Genomic DNA, 24127 nt, shown 5'->3' on the forward strand with positions numbered 1-24127 from the left:
AAAACATGATGTGATAATTTAAGCCCACATATAGAAGAAATCTTTTTTTTTCTTTTTTTTTCAAGTAGGCTCCACACCCAGCATGGAGCCCAACGCAGGACTTGAACTCATGACCCTGAGATCAAGACCTGAGCCAAAATCAAGAGTTGGATACTTAACCAACTGAGCCACCTAGGTACCCCTAAAAGAAATCTTTTATATGCAGCATTATTATACCTAGATATCTCTAAAAACATTATTTATATTCAACATGTAGATAATTATGTTTCTAGCCATTAGGATTTTGTTACATTTTTTATAAAAAACTCAAATATCCATTCATTTTATTTGTTTGAGAATTTTTATTTCTTGTGCCTGAAAACCCATTAGAAGATAAACATGTATCCTGTAGGTTTTTATTTATTCCTACATTTCATCAGTTTTCAATGTTTGGTTAATTGATGGCATGTGAGTTTACATAATGCATTTCAAGAGTCTGAAAAAATGCTTTTATTGTTTTTGAAATTCAGACAACAGGAGGAAACATTTTACTTTATGCAGTTGCTAACTTCCAGGGCATAAGATGGCAGTAATTTATACCCACCCATGGAAGAAATTCTTCAAATTAGCTATCTTATATTTCTCTGTATTACATGAAAACAGGGACTGATTTTTCTCATTGTGTTTCCTATAGTTTCAAATAGTTAAATTCTGTTGTAGAAGATTTTTTTTATAGAAGATTTACAGATCTAATTTTTTATTTGAGAATTTTCCCATCTTTGGACTGAAAACACATTAGAACCTATACATAAGTTCTAAAGGTTTTAAGATCTACTCCACTTGTCATTAGTTTTAAATAAGTGGCTGACAGATGACAGGTAAACAACTGTTTCTGAATTTCTTACTTCTGTGTGATGTCAGATGTCGAAGACTTAGCTGACTCAATAGCTTTAAATTAATCACTTGAATGTATTTAAGTATGTGTGACAACTTTCAAATAACTGTAATATGGAAGGCCATGTCAATACCAATATCTTTGGATATAACTTTTATTCTTTGTCACAGGATTAACTAAGTGATTAGAGGAGAATTTCAGTAGACACACAGACTAATTTTTGTATGAGTAGAGGTTCTTTTTACTAATTTTATTCTTAAAGAACAAACAAACCCCTACAATTACAATTCAAAAATGTCTGTCAAATAATTATTGAAACTATCTTTGCTTTATCAAAAGTTATTTTAAAATAGTTACAGTAGTTTGTCAAATGAGTTGTATATTTGCAAACAAAAGAAGAGTCAGATCCTGGGCTTTCTAGATTCAGTTCTTACTTGTTTCCCACCCACCTCCTCCCAAGTGCTCTTGGTGTACAGTCAGGAAAATAATATCCAGGAAGGTATTAGAGAAAGTTAACATTTTAGTGACACTTATTCAGAAAAAACCCTAGGGCTGGCTCATTGTTTTCTCCATTTTGCAAAAGAGGATCCCTTTGTTAAGCAGCTAATTGGGGGATATGATTCTTAAAGCCAGTGATCTTCAAATGAACTGGAATATTAATTTCATTACAATGTGTACACGGTATAAACTACCTCACTTGCCTTTCTTAGGAAAAAAATTAATGGACTTCAACAGTTTTTGTTACAGACTGTCCCTGAGTCATCTTATTTAAGTCACGTCAGCTAGCTTTCAGTGTACATTTAATAATATACACTTAATGATGTAAAATATTTTTAGTGCAAGCTTTAAAGCCAAAAATACTCTGTAACTGTGACCTGTGGTATACTCTGAGAGAATTCATGTCCCTTAGTCACTGTCTTGTGTGTTTCACCATGTTGCAATGCAGGTTTTCAGGTGTGGGAATTAATAGTCATCTCTTCTTTCAGGCATTTTTCAACTGCTTTCACCATATTGCACTTTACTGAAAAGTAACATGAGATTAAAATGTCCCTTCTTTCTTTCAAGCATATTTCAACTGTTTTTCACAAATGTTTTACATGCCTGAAAAGAATATATATTATGGGATTAAATAGTTCCTAGTTTCTGACAGGCATTTTCAGCTGTTTTCCATAAATATGTCATTTAATAAAAAATAATATGACATGGATTAAAATGTTTCTTTCAAACATTTTGAATAGTTTTACACATACACATACCTTAATTTAAAAACATCTTTTCTTTCAGTCATTTTCCAACTATTTTCTGAAACAATGTGATCTGATTAGAAATTGAATGTCACAAGAAATGCCAATGTTTTATGTTGTCTCCTATCTCAAAAGTTAATATTCTTTAGTCCCAGCTTTCATTGTTAAGTATAATATGTATGTTGCATTTTATCCATAAAAATAAAGAGAAAACAAACTAAAAGCCTTGTCACAAGAATTCTTATAATAATCCAGCTTGTCTAAGGGCAACATGATGCTAGTGAGAGAATGAGAGCTTTAAAGTCAGAAGGTATGTGTCTGAGCCCACTCTCTGTCTCTGACCTGCCAGGTGGTGGTCTTGTACAAAAGCCACGTGGCACGATAGTAATGGACGGTTGTAAGTAGGGGATAGATTGAATTAACAACAATTTCCTAAATTGGTTTGAGTTGATGTTTGGGACAGGTTTTTAATATGTGTCTTTTTTAAAAAAAAAAAACAACTTTCTTAATAGATACAGAAAAAACATTTGACAAAATTCAATACCAGTTCATAATCTTTTTAAAAAATTCAACATTTTACTGTATATCTTGTACAAAAGGCAAGAAAGAAAAGGCATAAATATTAGAAAAGAAATAAAATGGTCTCTGTAAATGATATGAGTATGTGGGAAAGACTATCTTCAGCTATTAGAACTAGTAAGATAATATACCAAGATCATGGCATACAAGATGATTATATAAAATTTAATTGTATTTTTTGTATTAGCAGCAAACAATTGGAAAATAAATGTTTTAACTTCCATTTCCTATAGCATCAAAAAACATAAAATACTTATGAAAACATTTATCAAAATATATGTAAAACATGTATACTAAAAACTAAAAACTATTTTTGGTAGAAATTAGGGATTTCAAGCCTTACTATAAAGCTACAGCTTTTGAGACAAGATGATACAGAGTGCTTATCCAAAGAGACCATTAGGAAGTAAAATAAGCAAACCACAGATTAGGAAATATATGTAAAGCATATATTTGACAAAAGACTGACATTCAGGATATATAAAGAATTCACTAGTGACAAGACAAGCACATTTTTGAAATGGGCATAAGACTTGGATACTTTGAAAGAAGAGAACACAAATGGCCAATAAACACATATAAACATGTTCAACATCATGTGCTATTAGGGAAATGCAAAATAAACCACAAGGTGATATCACTACATACCAACCGGAACAATTAACATTGAAAAGACTGACCATTCTGAGTGTGGAAGAATCAGAACTCATAATTTGATGGGGGGATGGGTTAGCCTGGTGATGGTATTGAAGAGGGCACATACTGCATGGAGCACTGGGTGTTATATGCAAACAATGAATCATGGAACTTTAGATAATGATATGCATGTTGGAGTATTTCGGGTGAAGTGTATTGGTGTCTGTAACTTATTTTGAAATGTATAAAAATAAGACAGATTGATGAATGAATAGAAGGATAGAGGGATAGATATACACCAGTCCAAGTATAGCAAAATATTTATGATATAAATGATGGCCATAGCAGTATTCAATGTAATATTCTCTATGCTTGAAATTTTCCATAGAATTTTGAAAAAAATTTTTAAATGTTTTTCTTTTTAAAAACATTTTTAAGATTTAATTTATTTTAGAGAGAGTGTGTGCACATGAGTGGGGGAAGGGACAGAGAGAGAAGGAAAGAGAGAGAATCCTGAAGCAGACTCCCCACTGAGCAGGGAGCCCAATGTGGGGCTCAGTCCCAGGGTCCTGGGATCATGACCTGAGCTGAAATCAAGAGCCGGCCGCTTAACTGACTGAGCCATCCAGGTGCCTCTGAAAAAAGAATTCTTAACATAAAAACATAAAAGCAGATTAAAGAGAATCAGGAGTTTGGGCAATGCTGGGGTTCCCCTTAGATGTTTCTTTTTATCTTCCCCACAGTAAATTCCACTTTCTCCAGATATCTTCAGACAGAAGTTGAGTGGGGGTAAGAAGCAAAGAGAATGGAGAGGTATGCTTGTGAAATTTTACCTGAGCTATGTCAACTAGCAAGCATGTGTGTATTCTTACAGTTTGTTTATGAGTTCTAACTAACAGTAATTCATTCTGAGTGCTTTGCAACCTCTCCACATTCTTCCTCACTGTGAACCATTGTTGGAGTGTAGCTTGTGTCCTTAGATGACAGGGGCTTCTCTCCCATCAGTGACCCCCCCTCACTACATCTCACTCCCTCCAACCCAATGACATAACAACAATCTGGACATGTAAGTACCAAAATCAGTAAGAATATACCCATCACTAATGATCAGTGAATTCACCAATCTAATAATCTATTGCCCAGCAGGGTTGTGGAAGCTATTTTCTAGTTTCATAAATCTTCCAATGCTGCAAAAACTTATTTTAAAGGAGTGACTTATCAATTCAAACAACAGATGTTTTGGAAAGAATTGCAAAGTGATCCAGTTCTAATAAGCAATCCAGAGTTATTCTGTTCTCAATTATTTATTATCAGTTGTATAATCTCTAAGCCTACAACTCTTTTTTATTTATTTTTTTTTTGAAGATTTATTTATTTGACAGAGAGAGACACAGCAAGAGAGGGAACACAAGCAGGGGGAGCAGGAGAGGGAGAAGCAGGCTTCCCGCGGAGCAGGGAGCCCAATACCCGGCTCAATCCCAGGACCCTGGGATCATGACCTGAGCCGAAAGCAGACAACAATGCCATAGTTCAAGAAGTATTATATAGCAGTGCAGTTAACACAAAATATACCGAACATAAAAATTTAACATCCTCCATGTCAGTTAAGCAAGTTATCACTGCATGCCATTTTGCGCATAGTTATAAGCAAAAGGTTCACAAAAAAAATCTCAGGATGCCTATGTGCCATTAGCAAACTCTGTTTGAAGGAGTGTAAGAATTTACAAATTTCAGAAGTTCACTTGATAACAGCAACAAATAACAGTAACTTGTTCATCTTTTGGACACCATGTAAAATTATTATGCAAAGATGTTAAAGAGGTCGCCACAGAGCAAGACAGTCCCAGGTGTTTCTCTGAGGTTGAGGTCTTCCTCCACAATTCATTCAGAGGGATGAGTCTGAGGAATTATTTTCTTTGGTCTTTCTGTACCCACTAGAGCCAGAACCACATATCAATACACTGCATCACCCATTACGTGGAGGAAAGGGTTACAAAACTCACAGTTTAAAAGCATAGGTATGCATCATAAAATCTACCTTTTACTAAAAGCAGTACTCCCCAGCAGTATAGCTAACATGTTCTCTTACCAGGTTCCTAGAAGAAAAGAGCAAGAAAGTTAATTTAAAGCCAGGTTTCCAGGGTTGCCTCGCTGGCTCCGTCTGTTAAGAATCTGCCTTCGGCTCAGGTCATGGTCATGGGGTCCTGACATCAAACCCCATGTTGGGGTCCCTGCCCAGTGAGGCCTGCTTCTCCCTCTCCCTCTGTCTCTCCCTCTTCAGCTCATGCTCTCTCCCCCGCCCAAATAAATAAATAAATAAATAAATAAATAAATAAATAAATATCTTTAAAGATCAGATTTCCATAGAGAAACAGAAAAGGTCATGTGAACCCTTTTTTTTTACAGTCCTTCCATCCATAGCGTATGTTTAACACACTTAACATACAAATATACAAAGTAATACATATGTGATCATTAGCATTTGACTTTTTCCATGAGACAGTAATCTTCCTTTCATCTCTTGACCAATCCATTTAGTATATGTCCAATTAATCTTAATGGGGCTCCAATTACCTTTATTCTGGAGATTATGGACATGTTTACTTCAAATAATAGTACATGATAGTTTAACACATCAAATCATGGTGCTGCATAATTTTTATCCAGTTTAGCAAAAATATCCCCATTTAAACATTCCATACTTGGCATGTCTCAAAGTGAATTTTTATTTTTATTTTTTTATTTATTTATTTTTAAGATTTTATTTGTTTGACAGAGAGAGACACAGCGAGAGAGGGAACACAAGCAGGGGCAGAGGGAGAGGGAGAAGCAGGCTTCCTGCCTAGCAGGGAGCCCGATGTGGGGCTCGATCCCAGGACCCTGGGATCATGACCTGAGCCAAAGGCAAACGCTCAACGACTGAGCCACCCAGGTGCCCCTCAAAGTGAATTTTTAAATCTTTATGCCAAAATCCATTCTAACCATATGTTGGTTTTTTAAAATCTCAATTTAGAGCAAATTTTTTTTTAGTTCCTCAAGTCACAACTCTTGTTGGAGTCCCTTGGATCCTTTCTTGTCACAGCCCACATCAACCCATTGGTAAACCATGGGGGTGACCAAGTTTAAAAGCACAGTCATATCCTAGTCATAAAAGAACATAGGTAGGCCCAGGTCCTTCTGGTTTGAACTTGTAAACATTTATATTCTGTAACTTTTACCTCTAAAAAGAGTGTGTCATTATCTTAGAGAATGTTCAGCTTTCTGGGTATCTGTCACTAGACAGCAGCAGAGGATTTGGGTTCTATTCCAGTATTGGTTGGTGCAGGCTGAGCTGCAGAGTGGTTGATGTTGTGTTGCTGTTGTCCTCTTGTGTTGGAACTCCAGCAGACAAGTTTCTTCAGATCATCCCCTTACACAGGGATTGGGGGATGAAAGGCCTTTGTTCACAGCTGTGGTAGAAGTCAGGCACCCGGTGGCCCCACACCCAGGAGCACATTGTGGGGCCATGGGGTGACTGGGAGGACAGGTGGACAGGGAGCACTTCCTGGTGCTCCTTCCCCTGCTGCTCGAGTGCCTGTGCCCTAGGTAGGCATATGATACTCCATCTGCTTTTTTGGCCTTCCCTGGGGTGGGCAGAGGGCTCTGGGCCCTCCAGTGTGGATGGGAGCCCAAATGGGGCATGCACCATCTCTGGTGCTCACTGCTAGATTCAAGTCCCAAACATGGGGACTGCACATTTCTAGAAGTGCTACATCTGGCCCTTGCAGCTCAAGGGGCCTCCTTGTCTGTATCTGCCTCTTTCAAGGTGAGCACACTAGGCTGTCTCTTTTTGAGTCTCTTTCCCACACCCTACACAAATACGGCTTCATTCCAAATGGTTCATTTATTTCCTTGGATGTAGCTCCTGGCCTTTGGCTCAGAGAATGATACTGAAAACCAAAGAAATATGCTTTCCCTACCCTTTCTCTTTTTTGGTGCATCAGGTTAATCTGTTTGGAAGAGTAATGCCTTTGTCCTCCTATGGTACAGTTTCTTGCCCTGTTCCAGTGAGGCATTTTTTTCTCTTCCATGGCTAATGAAGCCATCATTCCTAGGCACCCAGTTAATTGCTTCAAGGGCACATTTAGATTATGGATTCCCATGGTTCTTAACTAGGAGTGCATGCTGTCCTCTTCTGGCCATCCCAGAATGTTCTTATCCTGAGCCCAGCTGCAATCTCTACTAGATCAATTTGGAATCCTGTCAGCTGTGCCAGGTGACACAGGGCATTATCTCAATTCCAAAGATCTCTGCAAAATGCAGTTCAACAGCAAAAAGCAAACATGCAGATTGAAAAGAATCAGGAATTCCAGGGATGCTAGGGCCTCTCAAAAGACGTTTCTCTTAGCTTCCTAGTGGTAAATTACATGTTTTCTGACAGTCCAGACAGAAGTTGGAAAGGGGTAGAAAGGGCACTCTTTTAAAGGTTCATCAGAATTTTATCAACTAACAATCACATGCACACCATTCAGACTGTCATTTATGAGCTTTTATGTTATAACAGGTCATTAGTAGTAGTTACTCTGCACTTTTATTACCTTTTTATCACTACACAGCAGTGGACTTTGCTGTAGGCCTGAGCTCTATGTCCTTAGAAGACAGATTGGGATCAGGTTTCTCACTTATATTGTTTTACTACAGGACAACAGACACTTAACTATAGGGAATAATTGATCAGCTGGATTCCTAAAATTTAAGATTTCTGCTCAGCAATATACTATACTATTAAGAAAATGAAAAGGCAAATCACAGATTGGGAGTAAATGTGTGTGCATGTGTATTATACCCAGAAAATGTAAAGAACTCTAACAACTCAGTAATACAAAAGACACCTTTTTTTTTTTTTTTAATGGGCAAGAGATTTGAACCAATATCCCACCAAAGCACAGAAATGGTCACTATACGTGAAAAGGTACTCATCATCAGACATCAGGGAAATGCTAATTAAACCACAGTGTGATAGTACTACATAACCACAAGAATACCCAAAATAGATCAAATTAAAAAGAGTAACAATACCAAGTGTTAGCAAGGACATGGAGTAACACATTCTCATTCATTGCTGGTGGGAATGTAAAATGGGAGAACCATTTGGGAAAACTAGTAGAATGGAATGAAGTTAATCAGACAACTACCCTATAACTTAGAAATTCAACTCCTATTTACCCAAGAGAAATTAAAGCATATATCCACACAAATATGTGTACAAGAATGTCCATAGCAGTTTTATTCATAATAGACAAAACCTGGAGAAGAGAGAAATGTGGGTAATTCATCCAATGGAGTAGGACTCAACAATAAAAAGGAATTTTTTTTTTTTTAAGTAGGCTCCACACCCAGTGTGGAGCCCAATACCAGGCTTGAACTTAGGACCCTGAGATCAAGACCTGAGCTGAGATCAAGAGCTGGCTGCTTAACGGACTGAGCCATCCAGGTGCCCCAAAAAGGAATTTTAAATACATGCAAAAATACGAATTTCAAAACCATGTTGTGTGAAAGAAATCAAACGTAAAAAAAAGAGTATGTACTACATGATTCCATTTATATGAAACAGCAAGAGGAAGTAATCTATGGTGATAGGTATCTGAAAAGTGGTTGTCTCTTATAGAAGGGGCTGACTGGAAATAGGCACGAGATAATTTTGTTGGGTCCTCCATGATCAGGCTTGACCTACCTTGTACTCTTTCTCTCCCATTACACCAGCGTCCCTGTTTCAGCTAGGGAACTTAGATCTCTCATGTCCCCATACCACCCACCCCATCCCCAACAATCCCATTACTACAATGAAAGCACTGTCAGCTGGGCTGTTCCAGGTACTCCTACCATACATCCTGCAAAGCTTAGGTACAGCTACCTTTTTAGAGCCTTCCCATTCCTTTCTATCCCACTGTAACATATTTTATCCCTTGACTTTATAGTGTTTTAAGGTGCATGTATGCCTTTTGGTCCTAGCAATTTTAATGGAGCATTTTCTCCATTTTCATCTCACCTTACAGTTCAAGTGCTAAGTTAGCACTTAACTGGTAAATATTTGTTGAGAAATACTCAACATTCAGTCACATATCATTCCTAAATACCAGAAATGTTCAAAGATAGACCAAATGGAACATTAATATCTTATCATAGAAGACCTATTTGTTGGGCCTTATCCTCCAGGTCAAAGAAGCAGTCTTTGTTTTCAGGAGCTTTGATGCAAATTGAAGTACCTGACAAATGAATATCTGGCAATTCCAGTGGTATTGATGGGGACTCAAGGGATTGACGAACAATAGAAGGGCCTAAGAAAATTGTAAATGAATACAACTTCTTTCATTGCTTTGCTCCTTTCATTTTGAAGTGTGGGTGATTGCCACCTTCTAGCATCTTTTCCTCATCTAGGACACATTCTGCAGGAGCTTATGAGAAAACGGCCAGCTGGTTTTATAATGTCAGGATAAAATGAGAGTATCAACTAAAGCTAAAACTGAGGAAATTGGAGGAAAAAGTGAGGAAAAAATGAACAAAGATTTAGTGGGAAAAAATACAATACATTGGAGAATAAAAAGGGGAATCTATGGGGTGCAACTGTAATTGTGCAATTGTAATTTTTTCCATAACTGGTTAATTCAATTAACCAGTATTTCATCAAGGACTTTCTCATCTAGGTCCAGAAGTAAAGTCAGTCTATAATTGTCATAATTTCCTTACCTTGTTTTGGAGCTGGGATTATACCAGACTTGTTGAATGGCTAGAGATAGCTTTCCCACTTTTTGTCTTCAACTTTGAAACAGTATGTTAAATATTCAAAGGAGGGTTGGAAGGGAGGGATTGCTAAGGCGCATGAGGAAACCTTTGGGGGTGATATGTTCGTTATCTCACCATGTAATGGTTGCAGGGAGGTATACATAGGCTAAAAATCATCAAACTGTATAGTTTAAATATGTGAAGTTTATTATATGTCAGTTATACCTCAATAAAGCTGTAAAAAAAAAAAAAAAGCTAGGTCTGGGCTCTGTGCTTGGGCTCTGAAACATGGTAGCGGTGCACTGAATTCCCATGCCAACTGGACTGGGGGAGACAACCATGCTTTGCAGAAAACACTAGAAAGGCTTATCATAGGGAAAACACTAAGATCATTAGACTGTCAAGAAGGACAATCAAGAATGTCTCCTGTGAAAAATGATCATTCCCAATGGAACAGTTTCTGGAAAGAGGCTGGATCTTTGGGTGCTCCTCCTTCCCAGTATTTCAGACAGTCCGAGATTCCTCAGGCTAACAACTTCAAAGCTGGTTTGAAGGGGGAGCATGTTACCTTCACACTGTTTCTTCAGCATGTACTGCTACAGTTGCTAGAATTACAGGTGCAGATTACAGTCAGCCCTGTAGTGACAATGGAAAGGACTTTAGGAGGCCTGTAGATTCCTTGGGCATGCAACCTGTTGGGACATGTGCAGGAAAAAAGAGGGCTTCACTTTAGCCTTCTCTGGAGTTCCAGATGAATGTGTCCTCTCAGCCAATGTCCCGTTTATGAGTTCCAAATGGATCTGAAATCACAACTTCGACATTCTTTAAGAAGGAATTACCCAAGCCGGCCTTAAATAATTTAAAGTGGGAATCAAACTTGAAGCACTAGACAGAATCGTATCTGATCTGCCCTGCAACTACTGTAGGTGTTAGAGGAGATGAAGTTTATATTGCCTTTGACAAATAGGAGCTTTTGGTTATTGCTACTGTCCAATTCTTGAGATATTTTCCTAGCTGGGGAACGTCCCTGGACAGATGTCTGACAGTGATCAGGAAATAATGTTGCTATTACAAAAACTGCGACAGAAATACAGGATCCTTCCAAAGTGACTGGGTGTTCAGTGCAGTCCACAGAGAAAGCTGCTCCCAACCACCAGCACGGTGGGTCGTGAAAGCAGGATAGTTTAAACCACCTGCACAGATGTCAGCCCCTGAGAAAGATGTTTCCTAAAAATGTTTCCTCAACAAAAATTAGCATACATACTTTTAAAAAGGCCCAAAATTAGGGGAAAAAAGGGGTTTTAGAAAGTCTTCCCATTTTGTATTCTCCTACATCTCAGCTTGCGTAAAGTTGGTAGACAGAGCCCCTGGCCTTCCGTTTGGCCAAGGATGACACGGCTCAGACAACCATTGCAGGGATATCTGCTGTCTGTGACTCTGGAAACAAACAGAAACTCCAGTGCTCACCTGGATCAGAAGATGGCCCTGCAGATGTCTACACTTGCTGGCCAGCCCCTGGGGTAGGGTGCCGGATGGTGCCCTCCAAACTGGACCGATTATGGACTCCTCCCCAGAGGAGACGTGGCTGCTGCCTCCTCTCGTGGGGGAAATGCTCTATATCCATCTTCCTTCAGTGAGGAACACTCGCTCAGAATAAACTGATCAAAATCAATCAGCAAAAGAAGACCTATCAGGACACAGAAGTGCCAAATGACATGCTAGAAGCCTCCACCTAAAGCCATCCCGCTCTCCCCTAAGCACCCGACAGTAGAGCTATGCTAACCCGATGCAGAAGTTTTGTCTTAAGAGGAAATGACACAGCTGCATGCATGAAGAGCAAAGGCATTCTTAAAAACCCACTAATGCAACAAACTCTCCAAGCCCCACCTGGAGAAATTCCACAAACTCTTACCTTTGCTATAGGAATTCTTTTCAGCCTGTGTCAGCTCCATCAAGCTTATCACCAGTTCTGAACTGATTGTCATTGGGGGGTCTACCAAGGACAATTATCTAAAGTCAGGAAAATCCACACACAGGAGAATTGAAGTCCCAGCTCGACACTCGGACCTGACCTCAGTGTACTCAAAGGATTTCCACTGTGGCCTGTGGAGGAAGTAATCCAATTTGTGAAAGAGGCAGCTCCTCACACTTTGGTGCGCCTCAGAAAGCTCCTCAGTAGACATGAAGGTTCTGCTGTGACCAAGGGGTTGATAAGGTGATAAAATATAGGAGACTGATGCTAAGGCCAGCATTAAAGCCAGGCCATCACATCAGAGGACTTGACAATAAACAAGAACTTCGCCACTGTTCAGAATGCACATATTTCTCTGGTGTACTGATGCCTTCTCAGTTGAAAAGTGTGTTTGTTGCCCTAAGCAGTCTTCCTTTATCAGAAGATTCCCCTGAAAATTGTAAGGCTAACATTAGAATCTACTTCTCTAAAAACTACCAGAAGCATGAGTACTAGCGTACTCAAATTGGTAGTTCTTTGTATCTTTCAATACTTTTTAACTGTACACTTTACAAATATGCTTTATTTGGGAAACTGGAAAAAAGTCTTACTGATTTTGACAAGTACTTACACACAGAACAAAACCCCAAAGAATCAAATATCAGGGATTAATAATTTCTAGCAATAAATCCACAAAAGTGTTACCTTAGAAGAAAATGTAAAGATGTAACTAAATCATGGTTTCTTTACCTGACACTATTGCCATTTGGGGCCAGATAATTCTTTGTTGTGGGGGACTGTTGTGGGCGTGGTAGGATGTTTAGCAGCATCCCTGGTCTCTACCCATTAGATAAATGCCAGTCACACTTTCCCTTCTTCCTTAGTTGTGACAACCAAAAGTATGTCCAGACAAGTGTCCCCCTATGGGGCCAAACTGCCCCTTGCTGAGAACTACTGAACTACTTTTCTTTTGTGAATGTTATACCTGTCTGGTGGTATAATATTCCATTCATGTTCTATTTGTTTCCAGATAGCAAATAGCCATATAAATTACTTTCCTTGATGTTATGTTTTATCTTTTTTTTTTTTTTTTAAAGCTTTGGGGGAAAAAAAGAAAAGAAACTTAGGTCTGCCTGAGTTCAGAGCCTCTACCATTAGGCTAGAAAATCTAAAAGCAGATCATTCTACCCTGTGCTTCTGGAAATGCTAAAGAGGAAAAATACATTTGCAAAGTATTTTTCACAAGAGGCTTTGTGAGCAACTGTAACTATAAAAGCCCCAGATGCTATAGAGAAGGGCTGGTCTTACAGATCAATCGTGAAACTCGACAGTAGAGATGCAAAATTCTATTTTAGAAAAAGAAAGGTAACTTAAGTGTCTGGAGACCTCATAGATTTAATGACTGCCATGCAGGGCACTGTATAAAACAACTAGCAACCTTATGCCTTCCATCCAGGAGCTTGGAGTCCCAAACATGGGCTGAGGTCATGCACATATGGTCTTTCCATATCCCACCTTCTTCCTTCGCTGACCACTGATTTATTCATTGGAAGGGTGTTCACTAACATTCACTCTGGTCAGTCTGTTCTGCCCGAGGAGGGAAGTTGAGATTCTTCTTCTGTCTCCACCAGGTCAGGGAATGGGCTGCTGAGCAGGAGCAGGGGAAGGACACAGCTTCTGTACTGTCAAAGTCACTAAAAGGTCCCTTGTCATCAGCTCTACGTTAGTGATGAGACCTTTCCCACTCCGTTAGAGTAGATAATTGGGATTTGGTGCTAGGTGTGTCTAATGTTTCCTAACTACTCTGTTACTGATGGTGGGGAGAAGAAAATCCTGGGTATTACACACCTACCTTGCCAGTTATATATAATGTCTAATCCAATGGCATCCACTTTGCCACTGCCGATCCCCAGGATGAGGCTGTTCTCTGAGGAGGTATGAAAATCCAGTGTGATGTTTACATCCCATCAGACATTGTTGCCTTTCTTGACTGACACCTAACAAAGATAACCCTGAGTATGGGGTGAGCCCAGCCCAGCCTGCCCTCCCCCAAGAAGGGTCAAGCTCAGGCTCAAAGAGGCTGTGGGTTGGGTTGGGCTGGCTGCCTATACAGTTTGGCTCCTGGATGAGGTGCAGGTAGACCTGGCCCTAGTTTCTTTTCTGATCCAGCTCCATCTCCACCAGATCACTTCCACCCTCTGAGTCTCAGCTTCCTCAGCTTCCTCAGCTGTCAGATGACGCAAGTATAGCTTTGGAAGAAGACACACCCCACCATCGGGGCTGAGCCAGACTAGAGCACGAAATGGCTTATCCTTTCTCATCCATTAGCAGGTAAGCATTGGGCACCCAGCAGAGGTTGGCATTTTTGACAAGTGCCAATCTTAAATTTTAGGACAATACTATTCAAAGTGTGGTCTGGGATTTGGCGCCAGTTGGCAAACTGTTACTGGTCCAAGATGAGGTAGGCAGAAAGAACAGGAGCAAGCTCTGAGAAATGTATATGTAATAACAGGATATTTCCTCAAAGCCCCAGGACAGGATCGGTGAACTCATCTCATTGAATAGGGTACAGAGCAGTTTGGGTGGAACTTGAATGTGTGAGTGCCATGAGACTCGAGCTGTATACTTGTTATGCACAGGAGGACCTCCTTATGCTGCATATCATTTTAACACCTGTCAGCTATAATCTAATATCCTATAATCTGTACACATTATTCATTTGTAATTTGTTTTTATCATCATTTTGGCTTTTAATTAAGATTTTTAATATAAATACACACATATTTCGTAGCTATATTAGGCAAGTAAATTTGACAAGGTGCTAAAACCATAGTGTGATTTATGGAAAAGTACTAATGAGTCATGAATGAAACTGATACTTAAGTGACATTTACTTACCAAACAAATTCAAAACAAAAAAAGAATTCTTTGAGAAAAAGAGTTTTGAATTAAAAAGCTGACAGAAGCAGATGTTTGGTATTACACTATAAACATTAAAGCTTTTGGGGGCTTCACAAAGAATTGCTCCGTAGGTTGCTAAAACTAAAAATCCATTTATAATTACTGAAAGATTAGCCAAAGATTGCATTGGAGATGTTTGCTTAGAAAATGAGGTGAAACACAGGAAAAATGAGGCTCAAGAACCACTTTCCAATCAGATGTGTTCAGAAACTGGCTATTATGATTTAAGACCAACTCATAAAATATATAATGTTGTCTATTTTTCACTGCAACTTGGCAACTACACAGATATTGCTAAAATGAATTAATTTGAACATGATAGTAAAAAGACAGGACCCATCCCCCCCCCCAGCTTTCTTGCTAACAAGCAACTAGCTCTGAACTGAAGAAAACGATGAAGGATGATTACATTGTCAACAAATGTGCTTGGAATTTAAGTTTAGAATAGGAATGTGTTCTGATGGCATCTCTGCAATGAGAGAAAAGCATTTTGTAAGAGTTCCCCGGATGGAGAGCTTGCAACTGACTGTAATCGGTTCACAGCCCCCATTGTGGAGAAAAGTCTTGCTATGACATATGTCAGCTTAACTAAAAAGTATGCTTAGTGATGCAGCAAAAACATGGTAAATTGAAGATTATTCATTTTATAATGTAACAATATGGAAGTTGAGTCATAACTGGTATTGCCTGCTGAATTAGGATCTTTATGGAGTAGAAAAGTTGTGTCAAGAATGTCTGAACTAGGGGCGCCTGGGTGGCTCAGTTGGTTAAGCAACTGCCTTCGGTTCAGGTCATGATCCCGGAGTCCTGGGATCGAGTCCCACATTGGGCTCCCGGCTCAGCGGGGAGCCTACTTCTCCCTCTGACCCTCTCCCGTCTCATGCTGTTTCTCTGTCTCTCTCTCTTTCTCTCAAATAAATAAATAAATAAAATCTTAAAAAAAAAAATGAACTATAAGACAAATTCTTGCCTTATGTTTCTACAAAATAAAGCTACTTTGGTTCTAATGAAAGTGTAAACTGGATAGTCAATCTTGCTTATTTGTTGCTATCTTCAATTTTTTTTTAAGATTTTATTTATTTATTTGAGAGAGAGAGCACACAGAGGGAGAGGGAGAAGCAGACTCTCCAATGAGCAGGGGAGATCCGCTGGGATCACGACAGACTCTTAATGACTGAGCCACCCAGGTGCCCCTCTTCAATATTTTAATGATTTTTATACTTCCATGGAAGGAAGCATGACAACATGTTTTGCCAGTGAATATATGATTGTAAGGGAAAAATAAAAGAAGCTTGGAAGAACAGTTTTACAGGTTTTTGACATGTTCCATAATTTAATAATGACTGTCAATGAATATTGCCAATCTGCAAAGTTACAAACATCTTACAAATTTGACCAAAATGCTTTAAATTTTATTTTTCATTACTAGAATAGCCATATGTAGGAAAATCATGGCTCTGAAAAGCAATTTCAATAAAAGGTAGTTGAAATTGGGCGCCTGGGTGGCTCAGTTGTTAAGCGTCTGCCTTCGGCTCAGGTCATGGTTCCAGGATCCTGGGATCGAGCCCCGCATCGGGCTCTCTGCTCAGCAGGAAGTCTGCTTCTCCCTCTCCCACTCCCCCTGCTTATGTTCCCTCTCTCACTGTGTCTCTCTCTGTCAAATAACTAAATAAAAATTAAAAGAAAAAAAAGGTAGTTGAAATAAAACTATAACTTTATGAAATAAATTATGGACCTAGTTGATGGACTGAAAATTAGTTTTGAAAATGCAGCATCACTTGTGTCATTTCGGATCAAAGTTAAAAATGAGTATCTTGAACTTGCTGAAATTAATCTCCTCTTACACTGCAATCAACATACCTCTATGAGATTAATTTCTCTAATGAGTTTTTTAATTAATTTATTAGAGAGAGAAGGAGAGGGAGAAGGAAAATCCTCAAGCAGACTCCCTGCTGAGTGTGGAGGCAGACATGGAGCTCAGTCTCAGGACCCTAAGATCATGACCTGAGCCGAAATCCAGAGTTGAATGCTCAACCAGCCGGGCCACCCAGGTGCCCTTCTCTAATGCGGTTTTAAAACACAACGTAGAAGTCACTTAGATATACCTTAGCAAGTAATGTCATAAACCCAAAATATTTTAGATAAATTAACAAGAAGTGAGCACATTTGTAGAATGACAAAATACTTTAAGTATAATAGGGATTCTTTATATTAATCACCTATATGCATACTTTCAATGAATGTGTACTGGTTTTAACAGTATTTTTTTCTGTTTTATTTATTCTAATGGTTAATAAAAATGCAGGTTCATTCTGCAGTTTTTAATGCAGAAAACTGGGTTTTTTCTGTTTTTTCATTTCATTTTTCTAGTAAATAATTTTTTATAGTATTTTACAAAAATATCAGCCCACAATGGATAGGAAATTTTTAAAAACTGGTCTTTCATTGTTTACAATTTGAGAGACAATTTATTTAATATTACTTCTTCCCACAATTCTCCTTTATGCCCTTTTTATCTAGGCCAAATTTTCATCTCTGTTACTAGGCACCTTCCCTTAGTCTTTGGACCATCTAAAGGGATATTTACATGTAGACTGAACTCTCTTATAGGTAAAAAATTATTTAAGGCTCTGAGAAATTAAGCTATAATAATGGAAGGACTGTTGGTAGAGTTGATTATTGGAATCAGCAAATCTCACTGTTGGAATTAGAAGAAATATAGATCAGTATCCTGCCCAAGTTTGGAGTTGGTTCTATAAAATACTGAGAACAACAACAACAAAACCCCACTGGATTTAGGTTTTAATAGTGCAGTGTTGAGAGAGTAGGCTCTGGAGTCAGTCTGAATAAATTCGAGCCTTGATTCTGCTCCAGCCTGCTGTAAGAACTTGGACAGATTACTTAGCTTCTCTGACAGACAGTAGCCATAGTCTCTTCATTTGTACAGTGAGGATAATAACAGTACCTACCATAAAGAGTTCATGTAAGGATTAAATGAGACTGCATGTGGAAAACTCCCTTAATAGTCCTGGGCTGAGAGTCAGTAATTGTTAGCTCTGGTAATTATTACTGTGCAAAGCATTTTCACTGGCAACTATCAAAGTCAACCTCTGCCACAGTTTATGAGGTAGCAGGGAGAATGTTCTTGTCTTTTTTATTTTATTTTATTTTATTATGTTATGTTAATCACCATACATTACATCGTTAGTTTTTGATGTAGTGTTCCCATGATTCATTGTTTGCGTATAACACCCAGTGCTCCATGCAGTACGTGCCCTCTTTAATACCCATCACCAGGCTAACCCATCCCCCCACCCCCTCCCCTCTAGAACCCTCAGTTTGTTTCTCAGAGTCCATAGTCTCTCTTGGTTTGTCTCTCCCTCTGATTTCCCCCCCTTCATTTTAGCAGGGAGACTGTTCTTATCAACATTTCAGAAATGAGGACATACAGGCTTGGAGAATTAAATCACCAACTCAAAATCAGAAGCAGAGAGACTTCTTGTTTCCAAAACCATGCTCTTTCCACCAAGGGGCTCAGCCTTCCTGGTAAATGATTGCCGGATCCCAGGAATGGGGTGTTCATTCAGCCCAATCCTTACCTTCTTCAATCAAGACTCAGTTGGCCTCCCTGTAGTTTCCATCTGTTGCATCTGGCCATGCTCTCTGAAGCAAGGAAATAAAAAAGGTACAGGGAACTTCGAATCCAAATTGAGTGCATCCTTCCCCAACTCCACACTAAAGGGCTGGAGCCTCCCCCAGAAGGGGCCACAGCCCAGCCCCCCAACACCCCCAGCTGCCCTAATCTGGAGATCGGGGCTTCCTTTTGCTTCCCACAACCTCTCCCCAAATTGCTGAGTCTCCGAGAAACTCCCATGAGGACATCAGAGGGCCAGGTGAGCTCGGCCCCTTCCAGTGCTGCCTTCACTAACAGCACACACTCCAGTCCCCTCCTGATGGCTTTATCGTCCTGAGGCCACTCTGGGTAAACAGAATTATTTTACTCCGGTCTCCAATTTACTCCAAGAGATTATGAAAGGATGACAACTAGCTTCACTAGAAATCCTGCTGGTTTCTCAGCAATCACTTTCAACATCTCTTTGTGAAAACCCACTGTTCACAGCTTCTCTCCCCCACCTCTCAGGCCCTGCAGTGGCCTGGCCTCTCTCTTTACGGAATAACCACTTTGGAGCTGAAGTTCTTTGCAGCTTGGGGTAGCCACCATTCCCTGCTTACTACTGAACTGATACAAATGACCCCGCCCCCAGGTACAAGATCACACCTTGCAACCCTTCCCAGCCGCCCAGCCAACGGCCACCAACCGCTGCAGGTTGACTCCGCCCACTCCCCAACCGCCACGCCCACTGGTAGGCTGGCCCCGCCCCCGCCGGGCCCTCTGGTTTCCTGGCCGCGCCCCCACGCCGCCGTAGCCCCGCCCCGGCCCTCTTCTCCTGGCAGGTGCCGCCTTTCTCTGCATTTCCGGCGTTGGCCAGCCCGCCCGCCATTAACAGCCGGATGGGCCTGAAAGTCGACGCTTCCTGCACCTGGGCGGGTCCTCGCTCTCACCTGACCACAGAGGCCCAAATGGCGTGGCTTTGAAGAACTCCGCCCCGTGTTTTCCCCACTCTGTGTGCTTGAAGAGAAGGAAAGGGCCAAGAGAACACGAAACTGCCGAACGCCGCGGGGCCAAATATTCCTTCAAGAGTCCAAGGAAACTGTCCCTGGGAACGGGCGAAGGGTGGGCCGTGGCGTGGTCCCTGCCGTCGCGCACTCGGGCGGATCATGTGATTCCTAAGACTCAGGACCCGGTGAGTAGGAGGCCCAGTTCGGGGTGGGGTTTCCTCACCGCCAGCCGGGTGAGATGCCTGCGGAGTTTCCCGTCCGTGGGTACTATTCCCGCCAAGGACCATTCAAGGTCTCCCAGTGCCCGGGCCTCGTGCGGAGATTCCGGCTGGGCCGCGGCTTGGAGGTGTGAGGGCCAGGCCGGGCCCGGGAGAGCGGGGGCTTTGGGCGAGGCTGGGAGTCCCGGAATTAAATCAGCCCCGAAACAGGTGCTTCATTGGCTGAGTGAGGGCCACTAATGTCCTGCGTAGGGCGAGAGAGGAGGGTGCAGCAAGAGCCGCGGTGCTTGCAATAGGAGTGTATGTTGGCGAGTGTCCAGGGGACATGGGTGGGCCACCCACAGCATCTGCTCCGGAGTGCACAGCTGACCGCTGCTGAGTGGCTGAATAGTCCCGGAGCAGTGCCTATTAGATGGGTGCTGTGCCCTATGCTGGTAACCTGGGACCTGTGGACATGGAAACTCAGTGGAAGTAAGTTAGAGAAAGGGAGGTGGGGATTGGAGACAGCTGCCAGGAAGAACTTTCACGCTTCTTGGCACGTGTGATGCTTCTCCGCCCTCCCCTCTTTAGAACAATCTGCCCAGCAACCTTTTAGTCTCCCCATCTACTCCCTGCCCCCCAGTGCCCGTTCCCAGTACATTTCATAGGCTTGTATAGCACCTATCTTAGTCCCTCGGCCTCCTGTGGCAAGAATGCCATAGACGGGGGGCACCTGCGTGGCTCAGTGGGTTAAGGGTCTGCCTTTGGCTCAGGTCATGATCCCAGGGTCCTGGGATCGAGCCCCATATCGGGTTCCCTGCTCAGCGGAGAGAATGCTTCTCCTTATCTCTCCTCCCTGCTTGTGCTTTCTCGCTTTCTGTCAAATAAATTTTAAAAGTCTTAAAAAAAAAAATGCCATAGACTGGGTGGCTTATAAACAGCAGAAATTTATTTCTCACAATTCTAGAGGCTTGAAGTCCAAGGTGAGGTGCCAGATGGTTAGTGATGTTCCTGTTCTAGATGGCAGACTTCTTATTGTCCTCACATGGTAGAAGAGGGCAAGGGCCTGAGACCCTCCGTGGGCCCTGTTTTATAAGGACACGAATCTCAGTGATGAGGACTCCACCATCCTGACTTGATCACTTTCCAAAGGCCCCACCTCCTAATACCATCACTTTGGGAGTTAGCTTTAAGAGTATGAATTGGGAGGGATACATTCAGACTATAGCGCTCTTTCTTAGTGCTCTTCAAAGTTCGTAATCATGATGTTTTGAGATTTCTTTTTAAAACTTGATGTCTCACCCCATTCCTTACACACTGGACAGAAAACTTCTTGAGGATGGGGCAAATAACCTGTTTTGCTTAGGATGGAGTCTCTAACATCTAACACAGTGGCTGGCATGTGGTAGTTGCTTTGTAAATATTTATTGAATGAATGCATGTTTTCTTTAACACCTTGGAAGTGTAATAATAATTTTGTGACTTTTTTTTTCTGTTGTTCATTTTCTACGTATGATTCCTGAGAGTCATTTATGTAATAAAACTCAGGATTATCTTGATTCGTGTGGCATAAAGAAAACTCCCCTATAGGTAACTTTTGTTTTAAACCATCCAGATGAAACTTTGTCAGTTGTCATTGAGGAACTAGGTTGCTGTTTCCAAAGGTCTTAGAACAATGTTCAGATTGCTCATGCTCCCTATTATTTATTAGGTGTGAAAGATTTCATGAAGGATTTTGACATTCTGAGCCTTCCTCCACTTTCCTGCTTGCTGCATGAAACCATTATGGTAAAATGAGATTATACATGTAAGAGCATTTTGGAAATTCTACAACTCTAAACTCTAGAAATTTAAAGGAATATTTTTGTTAATCTTTTTCAGTAATTGATCCAGGCCCACTTCTCTACCTTATGGTTTGTTTACAGGTCACATTAGCCATACAGACATGAAAATACCCTCCTTTGCTCTCCTTCCTTTTAAACTTTGGTTTCTTCTTAAAGGTACTTGTAGATGCAATCAATCTTTTTATTGTCTGTGCAGGAGCTACGCTTTTAATGTTATATTTGCATCCTATATTAGATATAATGCAATGCGCATTTCCTTTGTCTAGTTACCACTTGAAGGCAAAACAAAAACAAAAACATCCAGAACAAACAAAAAACCAATTCATTTGTGGATTGGAAATCTTTAGATATAAAATGTGCCATTCTTGACTAATTGAAACATAATATTTAAAAGCAGTTGTAATTTGAAATGTTTCTGTAGAATGCTGACCAGTGTTCACTTGATAAAACCCATGCGAAACTTTTCTAATCAGGCATAAGTGTTATGTATTTTCTCATTTACATGATCTATACAGTACCTGTAGATTTTTCACAAGCCACACAGAAAAGTCCATTTCATTACTTTATGATCTACCTTTTAAAATAAATATATGTATACTTATACATAAATATACAATATCATACTTAATGTGGTACTTAAGAGCAAGGGAACATGGAGAAGTATACAGATAAAAAAATCTCTATTCAGGTTTCACTCTGCCACCTACCAGCTGTATAAGTAAGAGGAAATTAGTTAACTTCTATAAATGTCTCAATCTAAGCCTGGGAGGGTGAAGAATAGCCAGGTGGAAAGTGCTCATATCCCAAAGAAAAGGGGGACTGGGGTCTGGGATCTACGTGGCCTAAACAAGTTAGGGCTGGGAGTTTGTTTGTACTAGCATGGAAGAAAATGAATAGGAGTAAGCGAAAAAGTACAAAAAAAAAAAAAAAGATCACTTTTGGCTAACCATTCAGCAGGTAGGAGAAACTGGAACCAGTAGGAATTAGGATAAGGCCTGCGTGAAAAATAGCTGACAGTATTTTCTTCTTCTTCTTTTTTTTTTTTTTTTAAAGATTTTATTTATTTATTTGACAGAGAGAGAGAAAGCGAGAGCAGGAACACAAGCAGGGGGAGTGGGAGAGGGAGAAGCAGGCTTTCCACCTAGCAGAGAGCCCGATGCGGGGCTTGATCCCAGGACCCTATGACTATTTTGTCATATAGGGATATAACTGAAGACTAGCCATATAGAAGAGATACATAGGGCAAGGTATGTGAGAAGGGGCTTGGAGCTTCCATGCCCTTTCCTCAACACTCCACATGTTCACCAATACAGAAACTCCCTGATATCAATGTTAATCTCATCCAAGAACACCCTCACAGAAACACCCAGAATAATGATTGGCCAAATATCTGGGAACATTGTAGCCCAGTCAAATTGACATATAAAATTAACCATGAAAGCTCTTGAATGTTGTCAAATACTTTCCTCCATCAATTGAGATGACTGTGTGTTACTTTTTCCCCTTCATTCTGTTAATGTGGTGTGATGTATTGGTTGATTTTCACACCTTGATCCATCCTTGCATTCCAGGAATAAAGCCTATTTGGTCATGTTGTATAAACCTTTAATATGTTGTTGAATCCAATTTGTTAGTATTCTGTTGAGGATTATTGCATCAATATTGGTAAGGGTTATTGGTCTGTAGTTTTCATGTAGTATCTTTGTTTGGCTTTTATATTAGTGTAATGCTGGCCTCTTGGAGTGAGTTAAGAAGTATTCCCTCCTCTTCTATTTTTTTAAGTGTGTGGTTGGTTAAAGGAACAGTAGAAACAGAAAAAACACAACAGGTACTGTGCCGGAACTAAAGATTCCTCAAAGAAGGAGTCATTTCAAATTTTTGCACATATATTGTATCAACTACTGTTAATTAAGAATCACTGATTAAGGGGCACCTGGGAGGCTCAGTCAGTTAAGTGTCTTCCTTCTGCTCGGGTCATGATCCCAGGGTCCTGGGATCAAGCCCTGCATCAGGTTCCCTGCTCAGTGGGAAGTCTGCTTCTCCTTCTGCCTCTTCCCTGGGCTTGTGCTCTCTCTTGCTCACTCTCTTGCTCTCAAATAAATAAAATCTTAAAAAAAAAAAAGAATTACTGCATAAGACTGGGGAAAAGACCATTTAAAGATAAATAATAATGCAATTGATAAGGAGCTCTTTGCAATGTAAGAGATACCCTCAGGTAAACTATGATTGATTGTCAGTTGTATGTGATGCAGTAATTCAGAAGTATAAGAGAAAGATAGAAGTGGGCTGGGAAGAATTCATAGAAGAGGAATAATTTAGACTTCATATATAGAGAGATGGCAGACATAAATTATAGAATGGAAAAGTAGAACAGGCAAGAATAATGAAGTGGGAATGAGCCAAGACATATTCATGGACAGTGAAGAACCCATTTGGGCTGGGACAGAGGGTTCGGGAAG

At 40.3% G+C, this 24127-nt stretch overlaps 1 long non-coding RNA gene across 1 annotated transcript; it reads right to left on the reverse strand.

Moving 5' to 3' along the window:
• Positions 1–12413: 12413 nt before the first annotated feature.
• LOC110577082 lies at positions 12414–19587 on the reverse strand. Its single transcript, XR_002480097.1, has 3 exons — positions 19571–19587; positions 18607–18670; positions 12414–12497 (listed from the first exon to the last, which is right to left on the reverse strand). It is a non-coding gene; the product is annotated as an uncharacterized LOC110577082 (long non-coding RNA).
• Positions 19588–24127: the final 4540 nt, after the last annotated feature.

Source organism: Neomonachus schauinslandi, chromosome 14 (genome assembly GCF_002201575.2).
Source record: "Neomonachus schauinslandi chromosome 14, ASM220157v2, whole genome shotgun sequence".
In the NCBI taxonomy this organism is placed as follows: Eukaryota; Metazoa; Chordata; class Mammalia; order Carnivora; family Phocidae; genus Neomonachus; species Neomonachus schauinslandi.